This window comes from Octodon degus, unplaced genomic scaffold (assembly GCF_000260255.1).
Source record: "Octodon degus isolate 3935 unplaced genomic scaffold, OctDeg1.0 scaffold00127, whole genome shotgun sequence".
Classification (NCBI taxonomy): Eukaryota; Metazoa; Chordata; class Mammalia; order Rodentia; family Octodontidae; genus Octodon; species Octodon degus.
The window spans coordinates 211,636-217,988 of NW_004524703.1; the positions used below are offsets into that span (position 1 = coordinate 211,636).

A 6,353-nucleotide genomic window follows, 5' to 3' on the forward strand; every position below is an offset into this window, starting at 1 on the left:
AAGAAGAAGAAGAAGAAGAAGAAGAAGAAGAAGAAGAAGAAGAAGAAGAGAAAAGAAATCTGCTTTAAGCCAAGTGTGCTATACTCTAAGTACCTGAAGCCATAACAACAATCTAGTGAGACCTTGTCTCAAAATTTAAAAACTTCCTTCAAAGGGCTGAGGACATAGCTCAGTGTGAAGGCTCTCAGTTTGATATCCACTGTCACAAAAGAACTCACTTCAATGACGTAAGTGGGTTGAAAGTAAAAGCGTGAGGGAAAACATGCCATATAGATACCTATCAGAACCCAAAAGCTGGAGACGCTGTAGCTGTGGCAGATATAGCAGACGCCAACCCAAACCCCGTGAGAGGGATAAGGATAGATACCATGATGTGGTCAGTGCTTCGAGGAAAAGTGACACGGCTAAGTGTGTGCACTCAAACACAGGAAGTAAGGCCAACGAAAGGCAGTGTGAGCAAACCCAAAACATACAGGGCAATTCCGAGATTTCTGTCTCAGTTTATAATGTACAGAATATCAGTAAGGATGCGGATTTCTACATCACCTTGTGATGGCAGAACCTACATCCTTTTCTTTTCATTTTTTATTTTATTTTATTTTTTGATACAGGGTCTCGCTATGCAGTTCAGACTCATAGTGATCCTCCTGTCTCAGTCTCCCCAGCACTGAGATTATAGGTGTGTGTCACCATGCCCAGTTTCAGGGCCAGCATGCTCAGAACACCAGGGATCAAACTCGGGTCCTTTCACTTGCAAGGCAGGCACTTAGACCACTGAACTATCTCTCCAGCCCCGCCCTGTATCCTTTTCAGTTGCATGGGAAGCTCACCAAGGTAGATGACATTCTGCCTATAAGGCATGGACTATTGTCATGTAGTTAATTCTAAGTCTTGTTTATTTTTTGAGACAAGGTCTCTTATGTAATTCCAACTGGCCTGGAATTCATTATGTAGCCCAGGCTGGTCTTGAAGTCATGGATCCTCTTGCCTCAGCTTCCCAAATTGTGGGATTATAGGTGTGTGCCATTATGCCTAGCCAAATTGTTAATTCTAATAATAACAGAATTAAATTACAGTACAATAACAAAAAAAATGATGCCTGCCAATGTTATCTAGAGTGGAGAAACAATATCTTCAACATTGATGATGGGAGTGGAAATCAGAGTGGCCTTTCTAATGGTCAGCTGGCTCATGTACCAAGAATTTAACTGTGTATCCTTTTAACCCAGCTGTTCCGTACCCAGGGGTTTACACTAAGGAGATATTGTGTGTGGGGGTAAAGCTTGGGGTACCAGAATGCTCAGGACCATGACACTGATAATGGAAAATTTTGTTTTAATACGTTAAAGGTCCACTAAGAGGAGCCTGGAATGATATTGCACACCTATAATCCCATTACTCTGGGAGGCCGAAGCAAAAAGAAAGTCTTACCGCAGCCTGGGTAACTTAGCAATTTAGTGAAACTAACTCAAAATTTTAAAAAGCAGTGGGATGTAGCTCAGTGTAAAGGCCATGGATTCAATCCCTGGACCACTAAAACACAAATCAACAACAACAAAATCAAAGTAGTCTAAATAAAATCTGACATTGATGTAGCAGAAATTTTAAATAGGTAGTTTGAAATACATTGTAGAAAAGAATTCACTTGAAAAATATTCACTATAAATGTTAATAGGAAAGAGACACGTTATTCAACAATGCATGCCACGTGTGCCAGCAGTGCTCAGTGTGCATGCATGTGCAAAAAGTGTGGGCACACGTCCAATGTCAGCCTCACCCAGCCCTGGCCCAGAGGGACACAGTCACTATTTTCTCCTTTTTGCACTATAAAAATTGAAATTCTTAACAATAAATAAAAATTGCTTTCAGAAACAAGAAGTTTTAAGAAAAACTTTCTATTCTGCAGAGTTTGGAATACATTTTTGTGTCAACAGAAGTCTATCAGCACTATGCAGAGGTACCCAGGTTTTGTTTATTTAAGTAGAACTAGGAGCCGTCTAAGGATCTGCTAAACATCACCTCAGGGTGTGAGTTAGGAAGGATAAGAGAGAGAAGAGTTGCCAAGCAGCAGAAGAGAAAGCACCACACCAGCTCAGCTGTAAAGATGTGGGGGGAAGGAAGGAAGACAGAGAGAGAGGGAGGAGAGATAGGAAGACAGACAGACAAACAGACACAGACAAATGGAGAAAGTGTGGCAGACATGTTTGGGGTGAACGAGGCCACACAGGCATGGACATCATTGGTTTTCAGGACACAAAGAGGGACAGGCCCTTGGTTAGACTTACATGTAACACACTGCCATACTGTGACCCAGGAAAGGCTGCTAAGGGTGTCTTCAACAAGGGGTGTGGGCTTGGCTTGGGCAAATAGACCTGAAAACCAAATCTTTCAGTAAAATAGAAATTTCTACTCCAGGACATGCTTGTACTGATACAGAGAAAGTTTCAGGCAACCTAGAAATCAAATACATGTGACTAGGAGCTTAGCACCACCCAAAAATGGAACACAGACAATGATCCTGGGACAGAAGTCTCTTTGGAAGATACATTGGCAGAAGGGTTGAAGCAGACTCTTGAATCCATGCGTATACCAAACACAGAAAAGAAGAGTGAGAAGTTGAAGGCCTCCTACAAACAGCATTGTTTCTATTGTGGCAGGAATGTTGATACAGATTTTTGGGGTCCCCTCATCTATGGCTGGGCTGTGTTGGTCATTGAATATTGCATTGCTGGCCATGAAATGACACAGCTTTGACACAGCCAGATCCAAACTGTCTCAGGATGACTTTGCCCTGAGTTAGAAGGCTGCAGAATTGCATCTGCATACTTCCATGTATGATGGCACTGCATTTGGAGGTTAGTTCTATCTACTGGAAAGTTAGGAAGATTGAAATGTCAATAAGCTGTACACGGAATGCTGGTAGAAACAACACCCCTTTTGACATCACTGCTAAATACAAACTGGATCGTAGAAGCTCTCTGTCTGCTAAAGTAAATCCCAGGCTGATAGGGCTGGGTTATACTCAGACCCTTCCACCAGGAGTCAAGCTGACCCTGTCAGCTTTAATCAGTGGAAGGAACTTCAGTGCAGTAGTTCACAAGGTTGGGATGCGATCTGAACTGGAAACTGAATGTGATTTTGAGTAAACCATCATATTTACCCCTGAAAGTGAAGATAAATGAACCCAGTATGTCTTGATATTAAAATTCTGTGAAATTTCAAAAGTGTGAATGTTTTATTCTTTTAGAGAATAGCAATCCTCCTCACAGGAAGTCCAGAAACTGAAGCCCACTCTCAGAGAAGTTTGAAACCTGGAACCATTTTTCAATTCAAAGTAGTGCATGTTTGGAAGTGAATCAACCCCCCCATTGCATCAAGCGTGTCATATGTCACTTTTTCATGACCTTTTAATGTATCAGTCTCTGTGCTATGGTGAAATCCTTATTTTTCATCAGAGTAAAATAAAATAAACTCATCACACTTGGACAGAGAGAGAAAGACAGTGGGAGAGAACTTGAGTACAGTTTGCCAGTTTGCCAAACAGCCCCCTTCCTGTCCCTGTGCCCTTTGCAGATCAGTTCTCATCTCCTATCATCCCCTGTCAGAGCTACTTCCTGGAGCAGCTCCATGTGTCTCCATTGGAAATATGCCACATACTCACCTGGGAGCTGATGGCCTGTATCCCAGTGTGCGCTACGCAACACACCAGGTCAGGGAGTGCGGGTGACAGAGTGAGTCATGGGGGGACACGGGGTCCTGGGTCCAGAGGACCTTGGAAGCTTCTGGTTCCCTTCAGAGTCAGCTGGGCCAACTTGTGATGTGGAGAAGGAAAAGCAAATGGACAGCTGGGCACAACCCGGAGGGTGAATGGACCTGACCCTGGGGGTGGCCTTAGACTGTACCCACACCCCTGAAGAAGTGAAGCTTGCTTGCCCCCACTGGCATGAGGGCAGGACATGGTGACTACTCATGAACAGAAGGCCAAAGTGACACAAGAGTCCAGAGATGAACTCACACAGGCTTATGGGCTTGCCAACTCTCTCACTGTCGTCAGCTCTTCTGAGGACAGCATGTGCCACCCTGTAAAGACACCCAACAGTCCTGAGGGAACATCTTCAAAGGCTTCAGATGACACAGCCTAGCTGACAGCCTGCCCTCTAGGGGATCCTGAGCCAGGGCTCCTAGACCAGCCGCTGTGGGAGCACTGGGTGTCTGCAGCCCCACATGGATTGCTGTTCAATGATATAAACCAAGACAAAGGAAGACATGGGGAGGGGGGCTTTGAGCTTTAGCTTCAGGTTCACGTTCTCGTCACACCACCGCACCCATATCTCATGCAATACCGCGCGGCACCCTGTCATTCACAAGCCGCACTGCATCTTCACGGGATCCCTGGAGCAGGACAGTCACTTGCATATTCCTCCACTTTACAGCCTGGGAAACTGGGGCTCAAAGAAATTGAAATGACCTGTCCAAGGTCACATGGGTATTATGTGGCAATTATGATTCCAATGGGTCCCCATCCAAAATGTAGACTTGATCTGTGCCATCTGCTGGGGCAGCTAGAACAGGTGGCATAAACAACAGAAACGTCAACCCAGAACACCTTCACAAGTCGCATTCACCCTCAGCAGACAAGACTTGGGGCCTCCGTGGATTGCAGCTTGAATTGCCAGATAATCTGCAGGAGCTCCGTTCTCCCCAAAGCACAGCTCGGAGCAAGCCTCGGGAGGAGTACCTCAGCAGCTCCACCAGAGGGCACCATGGCATCAGAAAATAATTTGAAAACATTGTTTCATTTCCTTAAGAATGTTGGGATCCTCAAATTTGACAAGACAGAAAATCTCAATCTCTCTCTCTCTCTCTCTCTCTCTCTCTCTCTCTCTCTCTCTCTCTCTCGTATGGGCAGCTGGCCTGACCCGGATGGGTCCACCCCGCCCCATCCCTGGCTGCAGGAGAAGGAGTCCCCACTGGGCTGCTGCTTTCCACTGGTCCTATCCCTCCCTTTCCTTCCCCTCAGACTCATATCCTAAGCTCCACTGTGTATCAGGTCCCAAAGAACCCGAGTCCTAAAAACTCTTCTCCCACAAACCAAATTTCTAGTCCTCTTAAACTCAGAAGTGGCCCCTCCTTACTCAGACAAAATGTCATTCTCTCAACCCCTTCAGAAAGGGCTGAAAGATTATCCTACAGCCCCACACTCACTGGCCCCCTACTCTGAGGAGGACTTCGCTCCTTGGGATTCAGGGGGGTGGCTTTCACACAGACCATGGGCTCATGGGGAAGACTCACAGGTGTGAAAAGCACGGGTCCACAGTCTCCCTCCTCTGTGCACCCTTGTGACTGGTACAGCACTAGTTCCTTCATTCAGTCCGCAAATATTTATGGAATAAAACATACCTGGCCCATTAGGATAATGCTCAGCAGCATAAGAACCTGCCTGGCAAGCACAAGTTCAATCCTCAGTACTACAAAAAGAGTGGGGCATACCTGGCCCTGGTGAAAGTGCACAAGGAGTAAAAAACAAGGAACAAAGACCAGGTCCCTGGCCTCAGAGCTTGGCCTCTAAGCTTTTCTCTGCCCAGAGTCCCTAAAGAACAGGCAGGAAGTAGAAGGAGGAAAGGTATTTGACAGATTGTGCACAAAAAGGAAATCTCCCATCTCAGAGGGGATCATGGAAAAGCCCTAATCCATGACTCCTTGAACAACAAAGGATGCAAATGGGAGGACAGGAAGGGCGGCACACAGCATCTTTCCTACCAGCAATCCTGCCTGGTGATTCCTGGCCTTGTGTCCATGCAAAAAATGCTCTGTCTAACCAAGGGTTGTATTCATGACTTCTCTAGGGGAAGGGGGCAGGACACACACACACCATATACACATATGGAACTTGAAATTTCTAACCCACTTCTGACCCGGGTTCCACAGATGCACCCCAGGCAGGGTCCCCCCCCAGCAGATGTACAGATATCCCCACCACACCTGACACTCTACTGGGCCTCAGCCTCTTTCCACCCATTCTCCACAAGCAGCTGAGCTTTGGGTCTTTGAGGCAAAATTCAGGAAGATTAACATGAGACAGATCAAGAATCGAAGAAGCAAGGCTTTTATTGCTAGAAGAACAGATTGACGCAAAATCAGGGAACGTCCACCAGAAAACTTTGTAATGGGTTTTTATACATTACTGTGGTAAAAACATTACCTCATTTTGGAATTTTACAAAAATGTCACAAGGGAGATCCAGTCCTAGCCTAGGCCCCGGTGAGTGTGTGGGAGAGCTTCCTAATACCCTGCGCCGGTGAGACCTGCCAGTCCAAGCCCAGGCGCAGCATGGGTGAGACCCTCTTCCACAC

The 6,353-nt window shown here is 46.0% G+C and overlaps 1 pseudogene; it reads left to right on the top strand.

Moving 5' to 3' along the window:
• The first annotated feature begins 2,229 nt into the window (after positions 1-2,229).
• Positions 2,230-3,146, top strand: LOC101583185 (annotated as a pseudogene).
• Positions 3,147-6,353: the final 3,207 nt, after the last annotated feature.